This window comes from Eulemur rufifrons, chromosome 28 (assembly GCF_041146395.1).
Source record: "Eulemur rufifrons isolate Redbay chromosome 28, OSU_ERuf_1, whole genome shotgun sequence".
In the NCBI taxonomy this organism is placed as follows: domain Eukaryota; kingdom Metazoa; phylum Chordata; class Mammalia; order Primates; family Lemuridae; genus Eulemur; species Eulemur rufifrons.
In genome coordinates this window covers 42,304,160-42,320,868 of record NC_091010.1, presented here as the reverse complement: position 1 = coordinate 42,320,868, position 16,709 = coordinate 42,304,160, and the positions used below count along the sequence as shown (strand labels likewise).

Genomic DNA, 16,709 nt, shown 5'->3' with positions numbered 1-16,709 from the left:
TTCTGTTTAGGGGTGACAAATGGTGCTAGGGAGGACAACTGCATGAGGAGATCCGTAGGCTTGTAAATGATTCTCTTTGTAAATTAAATTAACCTGAGAGACAGGTATTGTTTTTAAAGTAATTTGGGCCAGGTCTGCTTGCATTCTTGATCTTCTTTCCTGCAATATATTGAGTTAATAAGGAGAGGAAGGGAAGTCAATGGCCCCCTTTGATCTTTTGATCAGGTCAGGCTGGTTTATGTGGATAGAGCAAAAGCCCCTTCCAATGCTCTTTGATCTTGAATGGCCTTTAATTCAAAACATTCTTTATACCAAGGAGTCGTATTTTGGGGTGAAATTTCCTGAGCTCAGTCCTGCAGTTTAGGTCTCCTCTGCATTCGGAACCCCAATCCTACCTAGGATTTCTGTTCTTCCCCTCCCCGTCCCTAAGAAGCCTGCCCCATGCACTAGAACCTTGTTAATTTCGACACAACCTGCCACCATGCATGTAGCCGCTTGTTAATTTCTCCTCTTTAAAAAGCCCAGACTCTTACTTAAGTCATAGAAATGGATTTGAGGCTGCTTCTCCCTTTATTCCAATACAACATCTTTCCTACTAAAATTTCCTTTCTTCCTTGGCAATAATTGTTGTCTCAGTAATTGGCTATCCATGTGGGGAGTAACCAGACCCAGGCAGAAATCCCTTTGCTTTGCTATTTGGATAACAGAACTGTTCACCCAGAGAAAAATCTCTTAGAAGCCCAGATGACAAACTGCAGGAAAAAACGGGCTTGAGATGGGCAAGGCAGGAGTTCTGGGGTCAACTATCTGATGGCATTCCAGAACCTACGCCACGACTCTTTTCCTTAGTTCTTTTCTCATCCTTGAGTCTTCATTTCCCAGTGCTCCCACCCTCCTGGAGCCAGGATTCCCCTTTCCCCCTTCGCCCTTCCAAACCTCGAGACTTCACCTTCCAAGAACCAGGAATATTTCACTTCTTCTTTGGCCCAAATATATCAAGCATTTAATATCAAATCTGGCCAGTAGGTGTCAGCCTCTATCACAAAATGAGCCATTGCTTAAGCCGTCTTTCACCTTTAAACTCAAAGATTCAAATTATGTAAAACAAATCAATTTCCCTCTTTATTAATGCTTACAAAGTTGTAATTCCATTTCCAATATTCCATTTCATTGTATATATGGATAGAAATTATGTTTTAAACATTAGAAAATGAAGGGAAAAATTTGATGAAAAAATTAAGAAAGTAATTTTCATATAATGTTATTCATTGATTGATGCATCAGTTATCTATTGATTTCATTATTCTGTGTATTCAGTAATAAAGAAAACATCAGGAGGAATCCAAGAGTAGCATATTCCACTAGAATGGGATAGGATCCTGTATGCTATAGGATACTAAAGTTTAGAATTATGCACTTTTGGCTACTGGTGCCTTTTTGGGTAGCTGTTTGTCTTTTTTTCTGATGTGTTTCTCCCTAACCCATAGATATTCTGCATGACATACAAGTGTACCCTCATTTTAAGAAAATAAAGCATGTAAAAATCTGGGTGTACTAAACAGCTCAATGTCATTGAACTAATATCCATTGAGCACATGTTTTCAGTTTCTTTATGACATCTTGGGCAGATCCCAAAGTTTCCTAGTCACACTCAGGTATTAAAAATCTAGCCTAGTTCAGTCCAAAGAGAAGCTTCAATTTCACATCAAATTCAATACTCTCTCCCTCTTCCCCAACTTGGGTACGACCAAGGGGCATACAGTCTACTCTCTCGCTCCTTCCCACTCTGCTTCTGCTGCATCTTCTCGGATTTAAGAAGGGTGAGGCAGGACTAATGAGGGAAAACAAACACCACCACAGGGAAGGAGGCCCTGTAGGATTCGTGAACTGCACGGATGCCGCATATCTCATTGGCTAGAACTTGCAGACCTAGGTGCAAGGAGGGATGGGAAATGTAATCTTTATTCTGAACAGTCCTGCACCCGAGGCAAGATGACTTCTTCCAGCGTAACCTTTTCTGACCACCATCTTCAGCCCCTTCTGTGCTGGGGTCTTCTTACCCAGAAGGCAACTGCCTATTCAGGGTACCAGTGAGAAGGCTCAAGCTCTGATACTCTTTATGGAATCCAAATGCAAAGACAGTAGTACCCTCTTATCCATGTGGGGTACGTTCCAAGAATCCCAGTGGATGCCTGAAACCATGGATAGTACCAAACCCAACTGTTGTCACTTGGAACACATTTCTGTTCGTGCCTTCCACCCATAAATCTAATGCTGTTCCATCTTAACTAAGCACTTATCATGTACTATGGTCATAACTTTTGGGATTTAAAATGCAACAACAAAACTAGCATGAATTTCTTTTTCCTTCACGATTTCACAGATAGATTTGTTGTTACCATAGATCTTAGGAACCTCAGCATACAACTTTTTTTCTTTCCTTATTAAGTCAAGAACTTTTGCCTTTTCTCTTAAAGGAAGCACTTTATGGCTTTTCTTTGGCACATCTGAATTGCCAGCGTCACTCTTGCCCTTGTGCTCTGGGGCCATTATTAAGTAAAATAAAGGTTATTTGAACACATTGCAGTACAGTGATGCTCGCTCTGTCACTAAGTGACTAATGTGCAGGTAGGGTATACGGTATAGTTACCCTAGATGAAGGGATGATTCACATCCCAGGTGGGTCAGGGTGCAGAGGTATGAGATTTCATCACACTACTCAGAAGAAGATGCAATATAAAACTTACAAATTTTTTATTTCTGGAATAAACATTTAATATTTTTGGATTGCAGTTGACCTTGGGTAACTTAAACTGCAGAAAGTGAAACTGGATAAGGGGGAACTACTGTGTACTTGTTTAAGAAGCGTCAGCACCCATCCTCTAGGGCAATTCTACTACTCTGGGAATATGTCTACTCTTTATTTAGGCTATAGGGAATTCTGACATAATGGTAGCAGACCTGTTGGATTAACTTTTAGTTGGTCCTATGGATGTACTTAGCACCTAATATAACAGAGGGAACCGCCTGAAAAAGGCTAAAATGTTTTACAAGCTGTCTCTTTAAACCACCCCCAACTCTTTTTGGGAATTCAAACCTACATCCCTGCTCCAGGCCACTAATCAAAGGGGCAGGGGAGTGTTCTTTGTTTTTTTGTACCATAAGAGATGGCTCAAAGGAATTGTCAGAGTTGTCGGGGCAGAGGTCATGAGATTGTCTTCAGATTGTCTTCTCTGGAGATTGGATCATCAGGACCATCAGCTATAGTTAAATAGCAATAGCCCCAAGCTGAAAACTCTCTTTAAAAGCTCTGCATTTTTGCTTATAGTGAGGATGATGGTACTTTAAGACTAGAGTCTCCCATCCTCCTTATTTGCCACTTTTTCCTCTTCCTCAAACCACTTGTCCTTATTCTTCTGATGCAGCCTTGGGGACAGTAACACTAAGAACTCAGCATTAGGGCTGTATTGACAATTCCAAGATAAAATGAAAAGTCTCATTCAATATCCTGTAACCCAAGGTCCTGTATATAAATATCGGATACAGAAATAAATGAAGACCAACCAAATGAGAAAAGCTAAGGCTATTTATTCAGAGCTGCTATAGCAAGAGAGTCAGCCACTGTCACTGTGTTTTGGTAGAGACTCAAAGGCAGGCAGAGTGGGAAGCTTTATAGTGGAAAAAAGGGAAGGCTTTGGGTACAGCCTGATTGGAGGCTGTCAGTGTGGGAAAGCTGGAGGGGGGCTACCTGGAAGTGGGGCATCCTATAGGATTAGTTAGGCAAGCACATTTGGCTTTCTCTAGTTGGTCCTAAATTGGAAGCAGGATTGGGGGAGGATGAGGGACGGATTAGTGAGGCTGTCTGTTATTAATCAAGTCCTGGCCATTTTGGACTGATTGTTAAGGAAGTTGTTGTTTAGCTTCCTGGCTTGTCACTAGAGGTAGCAATCTGGCTTTCTGCATTTCTGATTTACAGCAGGCTAACTTTCTGGGCTGTTTGTTGCAGATAAGGGTTGGTTTCCTGGGAAGTTTGAGAATCAAAGTTCTATTTTTATATGTAGTTTGGCCATCATCCATTTGCATATTCAGTATCTCAGTAGTAAGTAGAAAACTTGGCTTTGCTTTATCAAATATGATAGTACCTCACATTTTTATCATGTTTTTGCAATTATAAAGTACATTTATATGTATCTCCATGATTAATAAGGCAGAACATTGTTATCTTCATTGTGAAGCTAAGAAATAGGCTAAAAAATGTCAAGTGACTTTGCAAAGTCATAAAACTGCTAAAGAGCCTGATTTGCTTAGCACTGTCCAGTTTTTTTTTCCTGGCACCCCATTCAGTTAGCACCCCTTTTACTCTCAAAAGTACACTGGGTTGAACAATAAATTAACTGTCATATAAATACTGTGAGCTAACTGATTGTACAACTGGAGCTCCTGCCTGGTTTGTACAATACATTAACTGATCACCCTATTCTACCCAGCAGGGACTTGAACCTATGACTTCTGCGTTCCAAGACCACTGCTCTGGTTATCTGGTTTTGTTAATCCCAGGTTCCCCATTGCTGTTTCTCCCAGTACCGCCGGGCCTTTGCTAAGGCATGCCACTGGGTAGAGTGGAATCCAATGATCTGTTTAAATGACAGTTTTCTTTGAAATCTGCCCCACTGCCAACTGGTTGGTGAAAGTCAATTATAAAAAGTTTCTGTTAAGTGATAATTAGCAAAAGGAAAATAGATATGTGAAAATAGGACTTGGAGTTTAATAGTTCACTGTGCCTTAAGGAATCCTCAGTAGCAGCTGCAATATCTGTAATAAACACAGGACAAGGATGATGTGGTTTTTGTGTCAATGTTTAACACCTTACTCATGGCAATTTTTATTATGCTGCAGCCCCTGAACTTTAAAAGCTCACTGAATCCTTTAAAACAACAAAAATTGTACAAATGAACCAGTTACAAACCTATTCAGGATTATTTCCTTTCAACAGTATTGTTGCAGCAGGATGTCAGTTTATTTTTTGCAGTCAATTAATTCTGCCTTTCTAATGTCTGATTGCCTTAAGCCACAGAGAGGCTTTTTGCTAGAACAGAAAGCTGTCTGCATAGTTTATGTTAATACAAACCTGCAGGTGGCAAATGACTGCTCTTTGGAATAAAGGCAAATGGCCACGCTGAGACTATTGAGATGCATTAGGGCTCTTGATTTGAGAAGCAGGAAACACTGAAGCAAGAAATAAACTGGTCTTAAACCATTCATGGACTAACAAGTACCCTGGTCCCTTTGGGAACCTTGGGTTCTGGGCCCAGCCCTCAGGCAAGCAAGCTCCCCCTTCCACCCCACTCCGATTCTCCTCTCTTCTGTGGTCCTTGAATTAATAAACTCCTCTGGGAAGGAGGATCCTTTAAGTCACTGTCAAAACACCCCCACTCTCAAAACTCTTCACAAATCATTCAAAGCAGAAATTCTTCACAGCAAGAGATGAACCTCTTGAGCTCTACTTTAATTTTCCATCATTGTTGGAAATGGAAGAGATAATCTGGTCCATTCTCCTAACTTCTGGCTAGGAGGATATTAAAGGTGGTTTGCCCATTTTATTTATGAGTTATCTGAGTCTCTGTGGATGAGATGAAGTTAGACAACTCCATGGGGGAAAAACAATTTTAATTATATACATATGCATGGGAGTCCCACAAAAATATGAGACTCAAAGAAGTAGCCGGATAACTGAGACTTATACATTATCCTGAGTTACAAAAAGGAATGGGGGCTTGGGGTTCCTGGGGAGTGGTATTGACAAATTATGGGAAGGGGAGGGGAGGAAATATATGGTGAATAGAGGTTGCCTTGTTATGCAGATAAAAGTCTCTCAGGTGATAAAAGTTGTCTCAGAGTAGCTGTTTTTCTGGTACAGATACCTTTGCTAATGAAAATTTTCTTTATAAACTGTAAAGAGCTTTTCCTGCATTGACTGGTTCACAGTATTTTTTAGCTCAAAATAATCAATATGCCAGAGTGGCATATTTTGAGGTGACATGTTTTGAACCCCTTCACAGGGCTAGGGAAGGAACAAAGGTTATTTTACAAGCTCTTTTTTCTTAAATTAAGTGTTCTGATAACTTGTGATGGAGCTCAGGGCATGCTGCCTCAAAATATGACTGCTGGAGACCAAAATATTCTTTTTTGGCATAAGATTATTTTGAGCTGGTTATTTTGAGAAACTGCAGACACAGAAGTTCTGAAGTTACCGTTTTGTAAGAGAAATTTACATCTATAAAGGGAATCTCCATTTGTAAAAGTGTCTGCCTCTTTGCACTGGGAAGAGAGGGAAGACTAAATCACTAGACACTTTTAATCAATGGAGAAGATACCAACTTAAATATGCGTAACAAACCTTGCTTCTGTTGATGGTGCTTTTCCTTGGCCATCTTGTCTTAACTAGGCCTTACCCCACTCTTTGTTCCTTGTTTCAAAGAATGATGGTATGTACTCAATGGAACTTTTTCTTTGATATGGGCATTCAGTGCTATAAACTTCTCTATTAGCATTGCTTTTTTTGTATCTAAGGGATTTGGATAGCTTGTGTCACCATTGTCATTCAATTCAAAAAAATTTTTAATTTCCATCTTATTTCATTGTGAACTGAGGTCTCTCCCACTTGCCAGGTATAGCACACATCAATACACCTCTGCTTGTTTTTCTTTTATTAATCTTTTTGTTTTCATGAGTGTCTCAACGAAGAACCTAAAAAGGGAAAGAAAAGAAATGATGTTTTCTCCCCTACTAACAAAGACATTCTGCTCATTCCGGGACCTACAAATGAAATCCTGGGGGAACTGGCAGAAGCCAGCAGAAAAAGGAAAGATTTCTTCCCCTAGTCAGAGTCTCCCACACTTCTATTCGTGGTACCTGGTTGAGAGAGGAAGATAAAGTTTTTCTTTGTGTGTTCCTTTCCAGGTCCAGATGGGCAAGAGAAAAACATTTATTAAAAAAACAAAAAACAAAACCAACAACCAACCCAATTAGTTCTTTGAATTTGTGACTCTTATGCATGTGTTTAGGTACCTAGTTTGTCATTGATCTTTAATTTTCCAAGGATGCATGGCCTTTTTTTCCTTGTTTCTATCTCTTTGTATGATTTGTTATAAGAGCAAAATCATAAAAAGATTCTCCTTTCATCTTGTTTTATTTCTTGAGAAACTTGACTTTGTAGCCAGCAAATTTATCCTCTGGTCCTTGCCACCCCAGAGGGCATAGATTGTCAGAATTATGCCAGGTAACCAGCTGGTAGTCCAGCTGGGGGTCTGAAATATGTTTGTCCAAATGTGCTGGCTCTCAGGGATTTGTCTTAATAATCTCAACATTCATTGCTTTGCTAATAATGAAGGTCTTTACTTTGTTAGGACACTTTGGAAGAAACTGCATTTTTGTACCCTCTCTGGGGACGTATTTCTTATATCTGGTTAGTAGCCATTAAAAAGGCTTACTGGTTTGAAGTCACAATTTAAGTAAGTATACCTTTGGAAATTTGGACCTTTGCATCTAAAAGTATTTTTTTTTTTTTTCTAGAAATCCCTCTCAGTCCCTTGACAGTGCATAATAAATCTTACCACGTCTTTGAAATGTTAACATCCAGGGAATTAGCAACACAGCATTCCAGCTGAGATCAGATTTGAAACACAGTTAAATTTCAGAAAGGAAAAGCCAAGAAACAGGAATGTTTGATATTTGCCCAGCTAAAACCTGGTAAAAAGGTTTTTAAAAGAACTCTATAGTCAAAAGTCAACTGAAATAAAAGCTGATATTTAAACTATATATGTATGTGCATATACATTAATATATATAAAAAATTTTTAATGCCTCTGCTCTCTATGAAAACTTCTCAGTTGACTAAGTTCCTCTCTTTTTAAACCCTTGCTAACTATATGCACACGCCCTGCCTGCTTCTTCCCTTGTTGGCCTGACTTTGCGTCCAAGACCTGTTTTTCCATTCACTTCTGTCTGTCCCCCCTTCCTTTTGCCACACTCAATGCCACATGAGGGGACCTAACAGAGACTTCTAACAGCCATAGGATGCCTTGAGGAAAACAGACAAGGCACCATAAACTCCTTTTTGGGGGGGAAACTTCCATTTTTTCTGATGAAATCCCAAGTGTTGTGGGTGGACAGGTTGCTTTGAGGCCTCAAGCTCTACTCACTTTTACATTGAACTCTTTAATCTCTTTGGCTTTTAGATACATTCATGTGTACATGTGTATGTTATATGTTGTGTCTACATGTTATTTATATGTCCATATATATGTTTGTATATAGTCTACATGGTATCAAATTAATTTTGAGTGCTCAGAAATTAAATAAATAAGCCTAAATATTTTTCAAGTTCACGTAACTTCAAACTTCAATAAATCTTTTGGTAAATAAGAGTAGTTTAATGTTGTTGGCTTAATAAAATTAACTGTCTTCTGAGTTATCAATAAAATGTATATGTATTTAACTTTAAGATTCTTGCTTTTATGATACTTGTCTAACATACAGTAGTATAAAAATAATTAATAGAAAATTCAACTTGAGATGATGGCTAGATTTGTCTAAGGTTTCATAAAATTTTCCAAACATAATTGTTAAAATTAAATAAAATAGATGTAAATGAGATAAAAATTTATAGATTAAATTTTAATAACAATTATGTTTTATAATATATTTACTTAAAAAGGTTTTTCAAGTCTTTTTGGTAACTATACCCTTAGAATTTACTAAGCTAAATTAAATGGATATTCATCGAATGTCTAGACCATTTCCAAATGAGATATAACGCTAAGGTATTACTTACTAAATATAAGTTTAAGTTTATATACATTTGACTTCTTATTTCAGAGAAACAAAAGATATTTAGATCTGTTAGTAAATATGTCCTGTTCCACACTGAAAAATTATGTAATTAGAAAGCCTAACATCTCTAAAGACCAGGTGAGGTGGCTCATGCATGTAATCCCAGCACTTTGGGAGGCTGAGGTGGGAGGATTGTTTGAGGTCAGGAGTTAGAGACCAGCCCGAGCAACATAGCAAGACCCCATCTCTACAAAAATAAATAAGTAAATAAGAAAGCCTATGTTTCTAAAAATTATAAAATGTATATTTATAAATTGTTAGTATGTGACTGACAGTTAAAAATTGCTTACTTCTTAGATTTTCACTTCTTAGACCTTATAAATTAAGGTCACTAAGAATTAAAATTTTGAATACTATATGGTAACTAAAACTAGAGATAAAAAGAAAAACAATTCCATATACAGAGTATACAAAGCAAGTAAGACATGTTTTATCAAAGTTATAGAATATGAAAATATTCATTTATTTTCCTCAAAGAATGTCTGGCCAATGTCACTTGAGATGCTGTTTTCCAGTGACCAATTTACTGTTGAATAATGTTGAATTATTGAATAATTACCAAGTTATGCCTTGGCACAGAAGTTACAATAAAGGATAAGCCACGAACTTCTTGGACTAGGGATGAATGATTCTTAATGTTTTCTGGACTCCTGATTATGCCTGCAGGGATGATCAGATTAAGAACCCTGTTCTAATAGGAAAAGCAGGCAAATAAGTTATACTATTGGGTGTTTGATCCAATGACAGAAGTGTCTACCTGTGATGTAGGCAATCACCATCCAATCACCTGGGGCCTAGATGGAACAAAAAGATGATTTCTGATCTCTCCTAAAGCTGAGATATACTCTTTTTCTCCTATCCTTGGACATCAGAACTCCAGACTCTCTGGCTTTTGGACTCCAGAACTCATACTAGTGGCCCTCCTAGCTCTCTGGCCTCCATCCTTGGACTCAGAATTACACCACTGACTTCCCTGGTTCTAAAACTTTGGGACTTGAACTGAGCCATGCTACTGGCACACCAGGGTCTCCAGCTTGCAGACAGGCTGTTGTGGGACTTCTCAGCCTCCACACCCACATGAGCCAATGCCCTAATGAAGCTCCTCTCATCTTTCTCTGTATATATCCAATTGGTTCTGTCTCTCAGGAAAACCCTGGCTGATACACACAGTGAGGGCAGGACTAGCTCTAGCACTCTCCCAAACTGAAGTAGCCCCTACTCTAACCTGAGAATAGGGGTGAAGCAATGCTCAAAGCAGGAAAGGCCACCATGAACCAAATGTGAAGGGAAAGGCATGACACCTTGCAGAACAAGTGTGTGTGGAGAGGGAGACTGAAGCTCTGCTTTCAGACAGCATGTGGGACGTGCTCTTAGTGTAACAGAGAGAATGTCCCGACAAAGGCTAAAAATGTTTTCTGTCTCTCCAAAACCCTGTCACCCTTTTTGAGAACTAAAACTGCATCCAAGCCTCAGGCCAGTGGTCAGGAGGGAAAAGGAGTGCCCTTTGTTCTTTGTGTCACAGGAGATGGCTCAGAGGAATTGTCCAGATTGTCTTAGCCAAAGATGGGATGAATCAGAACCATTAACTATAGTTGAAAAGCAATAGCCTGAAGCTGAAAACCTCCCCATAAAAAGCTCTGTATTTCTGCTCAGAGGCAGGACATTGGTACCTTAAGATGGGAGTCTGCCAACCTCCTCATTTGTTGGCAAATTAATAAACTTCTCTTTCCTTCTCCTCAAATCACTTGTCCTCATTCTTCTGATGTGGTCTCAGGGACAAGTGCTGAACTTTTGGTAACATTAGGGTGTGTTTGGCGGTCATGAGTGGCTGAGTAGAGGTAGATGGGACCAAACCCCACAAAACCTTCTAGAACAGTGTTTTCAGGAACCAAAAATGTACAGTGATACAAAGTTTTAAATTACTATGGACATCCATCAGACATTAACTAGCACAAGAGACCATAAGGACCAAGTTCTGGTAGAACTGAAATAGAGGAAATCAACAACAGAAATAATAATTCCATCAAAATATTTATTGAGAGCTTACTCTGCTTTTCATACTTCATTTAATCCTCACAAATGGCCCTCTGAAGTAGTTGTGCTTATCCCCTTTTATACATGGGAAAGTTGAGGCTTAAAAGTATGAAAAACAAAATGCACTGGACAATTAAGGAGGTGGTTTTATTTAGGCCATTGCACTAGCGACAATGTTTATTAATGAGGACCATCTCAAAGAAAGTGAAAGGGCCCTGGGCTTTTATAGAAGCAGGTGGGCAAGGGAATGAGTCTTATGGAAGCCACCAAGGAAGGAGGGAAACAACTCTTATCATGAGATATGCCAGGGCATGGTGGTCCTTTGCAAGATTAACTATTTCCTGAACACAAAAAGGTAGAGGAATTTTGGAGTATATTGTCTTTTTTTTTCCTCCCTAGAATTGTGGAGTATAAAATGGTGAAGGGATTTCCTAATCTTCACTCTTTTCCCATGACTCAAGTAAAATTCAATATGGTCAAAAGGTTGAGTAATTTATCCAAGGTCAGTCAGCCAGTAAGTGGCCCAGCTGGATTCAGATCCGGTCTGACTGGTGCAATCTGTCCTGGATTTGTGGCCAGAACATCAGGCCACATCTCTGTAAAAATAGAGATTGGATACCATTCAGCTAGGAAAACCCAGGCAAAGGGAAGACTCCAGAGAGCAAGGTCCAAACTGAGTTATCCTGTGGAATCACAGGAGTTGGGTTCCAATTAAATAGCTCTAGGGTCAGTATGTGAGGAATCCATCACATACATGGAGGACAAGGGGCCTAGGCTGAAAGAGTGGAGTCCCAGGCCCCTGCAGGCAAGAGCACCCAGGAACTGGCAAAAGCCTCTGGGCAGAAGCTGACTCAGCTCTCCTTGGACCTTAGATAACCCCCGGGGCTTGGACAGACAGGTGGGCAGATATACAGGGAGCCAGAGAGGCCTGTTCTACTTCTGAGCTCCTGGGGCAATCCCAGTTGGCTAACTGGCGGAGCAGCTCTACTGCTTCACACTAATTAGCCATCATTCTCATGGAATCATTAAGCAAGTTCAAGGACCTTTATTGCTTTGTTGACTGAAGGGTAAAATGAAAACGAGGTTTTACACTTGTGCAGCTTAATAATTAACAGGAAGAGGAGTAGTTCTGGGCTTTCTAACATGTGTAGTCTCAGATAAACTTTCCCTAGGGTTGCTAATGCCAATATCCTTGCATTTAATAAATATTTGTTAATCATTCACAATGAGCTAGATATTGATATAGGTTATTCAGTGACTAACACAGATAAATATCCCTCCCCTTCAGAAGCTTACAATCTAGTAGCAGAGGGAGATAATAAGCACAATAAATGTGTAAATTGCAGAGAATGATGGAATAAGGTATGTGCTTTAGAAAAAAATAGAGCAAAGTCCCAGCACTTTGGGAGTCTGAGGCAAGAGGATTGCTTGAGACCAGGAGTTTGAGACCAGCCTGGGCAACATAGTGAGACTCCATCTCTACAAAAAATAAAAAATACAGAGCAAGGTAAGTGCTGAGGGTGGGGGTTGCATTTTAAATAGCATGGTCAGTTGAGAAGTGTATACATGAGCAAAGATTTGAAGGTGAGAAAATGAGCCTTGCAGATACTGGAGAAAGGGTGTGTTTGGGCAGAGGGAGAAGCCAGTGCAAAGGCCCTGAGGTATAAAGGTGCTTGGTGTGTTCAAGGAACAGCAGAAAGGTCTGTCTGGAGCAAAGAAAGGAAGGGGGAATATGATAGAAGAGGTCAGAGGAGTGACAGGGCCACATGGTGTAGCATCTCGGAGGCCTTTAGAAGGGCCTTTGCTTGTGCTCTGACTGAAGTGGGGACTAGAACGTTTGTTATCATCATATTACTAAAATTATTTTTCTTATTTGCCTACTCTTGGGGGAAGAGCCATGGTCCTTTCAGAGTCACAGGGGAGCCAGGACACGAAACAGGAATAAGAATACCAAGGCCCAGATGTCACTCCAGGGCAGCAGTCAGAAAAGTTGGGGACAAAGACATCAGTGTGATGGTGAAGCTGAGGGAACAAACAGAAGGGGCCAGAATTATAAGACTTAGTTCAACTCTCTCCACCTCTGGGAAGGCCTCCCTGACTGACCTCCCATTGAGAGCTGGGGCCTCTTTCTCTGGGCACCTGGGGCTTGCTTCATCATACACCGATCCATTCTATTGTACGTGTCTGTCTGTCTGTCTGTCAGCCTTCCCTCATAGACTCAGCTGGTGAAGTTAGAGTCTATCTCTTATTGTTTTTTTCCCATGGTGCCAAACTCAACTCTGGCATATAGTAGACACTCAGTGAATGGTTGATGAATGAATATCAATGGCTGACATTTATCAAGTGCTCACTATGTGCTGGACATCATCTATGCATTTTGTATGCTTTAACCCATTTAATTCTCCCTGCGACTCTTAAGAATAGAGATTATTTAGTATATCACTTTCACAGTGAGTAAATGGAGCTTCAGAAAGGTTAAGTAACTTGTCCAAGGTTGCTCCGTAAGTGCAGAAGCCATGATTTCAACATAGGCAGCTGGGGTTCAGAGCCTGTGCTATTAACCAGCACAAATGGATGGATGGAGGGACATGTCAGAATAATATGCAAAGTTTCCAGAATTATTGTTTCCAGAAGGGGACAAGATTGGGGAAATATTAAAAGTTATATTTACTTGTTAATAATTTGATAGTATTAGTGAACAAAAGCCCAGGGGACTGAAAGTGTTCGTCTCCTGTTGAAAGGAAAAAGAAAGAGAAATGTGGAATGGGCAAAAAAGGAAGTAGTAATCCACCTGGCTTGTCACCACGTGCAATAACATTCCTGGCTTTGGCCCCTTTGGCTCACCAGCAGGGACACCCCCAGATTCTGGACTGCCGAGCTTGATGGCCAGCCCTGCTGCGGTGGGCTAGGAGTGGGGGGCTTGCGCCAGAAAGGATTCTCAGAGGAAGTGAGGTGTTTTTGTTTTTAACTTTTTTAAAATTAAAAAAAAAATTTAGAGACAAGTTCTGTCTCTGTCACCCAGGCTAGAGTGAAGTGGCCCAGTCATAGCTCACTGCAGCCTCAAAATCCTGGGCTCAAGCGATCCTCCTGCCTCAGCCTCCTGAGTAGCCGGGACTGTAGGTATGCACCACCACGCCTGGCTAAGTTTTTCTATTTTTTGTAGAGTTGGGTCCTGTTATGTTGCCCAGGCTGGTCTCGAATTCCTGGGCTCAAGCGATCCTCCCAACTTGGCCTCCCAGAGTGCTAGGATTACAGGCATGAGCCATGGTGGGTGCCTGGCCCTATCTTTTATTTTTTGAAGTATTATTTACCTGCAGTGATATGCACCAATTTTAAGTGTTACAGTTCAATGAGTTTTGACAGAGAAGGTGACAATTTGGATCTAGTCCTGGAAGAATAAACAGAAGGCTAAAGGTCAGGAGTACCCAGCATGTACAAAGACATGGAGAGCTAAAAGAACACGAAGTACATTGTGGCAGAGGTTTGTCCCAGGAAAAACATGCTGTTTGGGTAGATAAGGCTGGAGAAAAGTCCACAGGAAAGATAAGGCTGGCACATGCCAGAGATAGGAAACTAGTTTACAGTGCAGAGTTTTCACATTGTCATTTGTTGTGAGTTATTTTTGTGTGTAAAACCTTAACTCCCAATAGCAAGACCTCTCTTTCACTTTCTCTTTGGAATTCGTTGATTCTTCCCATTCCGTTTTCTTTACTTACGCCTGGCGGCCACGGTGCTATGCCATATCCCAAAAGCCGCGGGTGGTGTCGCTTCCCTTCTGCCAGTGGAAGCTACTGCATGAAGCCCCACATAGCCAGCCATATTCTGGCAGTGCAGTCATTTATTCTTGAGGATGCGGACGTGGACATTAGCTGCATTTGGGACCACTGTTTAGAGGCTGTGAATAAGAACAACATTCGCAAGTTATGAGAAGGGCCAGGGCATCTGCAATATAAACACATCAACCCTCAAAGGGAGAAGACATGCCAAACACAATGAGAGCTGAGAAACCAATTGGCCATGGTTCAGTTATTCAATGCATATGTAACGAGTGCTTTCTATCTGCCTGGCATGCCCTCACTGTCTTTCCATCTTGATTCAAGTGACGTCTTCTCTCCTTGAGTCCTTTTCCAGGCATGCTATCTAAAATTTCCCTCTCTCTACAGACACATTTCCGATGAAGCCTTCCTTGCTTAGCTTTCTTCTTAGCATACCTCAACAGGGGTCCTCAACCTATGGTGAGTTGTACAATTATTTCATTATATATTACAATGTAATAAGAATAGAAATAAAGTGCACAATAAATACAATGTGCTTGAATCATCCTGAAACATCCCCACCCCCACCCCCGCCCCCTGGTCCGTGGAAAAATTGTCTGCCATGAAAATGGTCCCTGGTGCCAAAAAGTTTGGGGACCGCTGCTCTAGCAGATCGTATGTTTAACTTATCCATCTTATTTATTGTCTGTCTTCACCACCAAAATGCAAGCTCCAAGGAGGCAGAGGTCTTCGTTTCCTGCTGTTTCTGCAGTATCTAGATCATAGCAGGCTCTTAAAAAATATTTGCCGAATGAATGGATTGTGCTAGGTTCTGCTAGGAATGCAGATGTTCTGAAATCAAAGAACATTAACCAGTGATGGACGTGGGACCTACAACTCAAATAACAGGAATAATAAAGGGAAATGAATGAAAAAATGACTGAATAAAGGCAAAAGTTTCAACATCAATAACGGAGACCCAAAGAGCTTACCTCAATCTAATTATCTTATAAATTTGACAACCTTAATAAAATGCTTGAACATTTCTTTAAAAGGCACAGATATTATAATTTAGCTACCTCCTTTTTAAAATCAGGGCATAATTATAGGCACATAGACTTCAAAAGGGTAGAGGACTTACAAGTCCCATCTACCTGTTTTTAGAAAAATTCTGCCCTTCGCAGGTCTGAAGAAACGAACCTTTGTGACATTTAAAACAGAAGAATTAAACCCAGGGAAACAGAGAACTAAAAATTTGAACATTATGATCTTATTTACTGGGAAGTCGTGTGCAGACTTTATTTCATTGACTTGTGGGAGCTTTTAAAATCCTATTTTCCATGTTTTTTTTTTTTTTTATCCTTGTCTGAACTCTGAGTCCCTAGTGATTAATTGCATGTGGTTTCTTCTACACCTAAATTTTAACAAAATACTCCATCAGACAAGCAGAGTGTGGCAAGTTTTATTTAGGTTTTTAAAAATAAGCTTTTATTCATTAGAAAGCTAGTAAGTTCACTTCTGAGATAAAGGTTTTAAAATGCAAAGTTTATGAAGAATTAGTACCTTTCACCTGTTGGATTTTATGTTAGTTTTAGACTGGCTCGCTGTGTTGTTCTTTCAATGGCAAATCAGAAAACCCTGTACTACAATTTGATGAAAACTCTGCCAGTGCTCAACTTTGGTCTTTTTCTGCACCCAACTTATACAGAACAGTGGCTTTTCAAATGTAGTTGGGGATTCACAAAATAGTCCACGTGGATGCTGAGGAATGGTGCGAGCTGGGGGTCCCTGTAGCATTGATGTTTCTATCATCAGAGTATTTATGTTTATGTTTCTGGTGCGGATTAACAAATGTTAATGGCATTTAATGACCAAATTTCAGGTCACTCATTCATTCAACAACTATTGTATTGAGTGCTTACTAAATACCAGGCACAATGCTGGGTGAGGGATTACAGCCGTGAGCAAAACCAACGTGCACCATTTACTTTCCAGTGGGGAGAAAGATAACAAACAGGTAAATAAAGG

The 16,709-nt window shown here is 40.2% G+C and overlaps 1 long non-coding RNA gene across 2 annotated transcripts in view; it reads left to right on the top strand.

Annotated features, from left to right (window-relative positions):
• Nucleotides 1–12,236: 12,236 nt before the first annotated feature.
• Nucleotides 12,237–16,709, top strand: part of LOC138376523 (uncharacterized) — a 49,032-nt gene continuing 44,559 nt past the window's right edge. For both annotated transcript variants that reach the window (XR_011231669.1, XR_011231670.1), the window contains exons 1-2: nucleotides 12,237–12,433; nucleotides 15,090–15,161. This is a non-coding gene — a long non-coding RNA (uncharacterized lncRNA). The remainder of the gene's footprint in view (nucleotides 12,434–15,089; nucleotides 15,162–16,709) is intronic.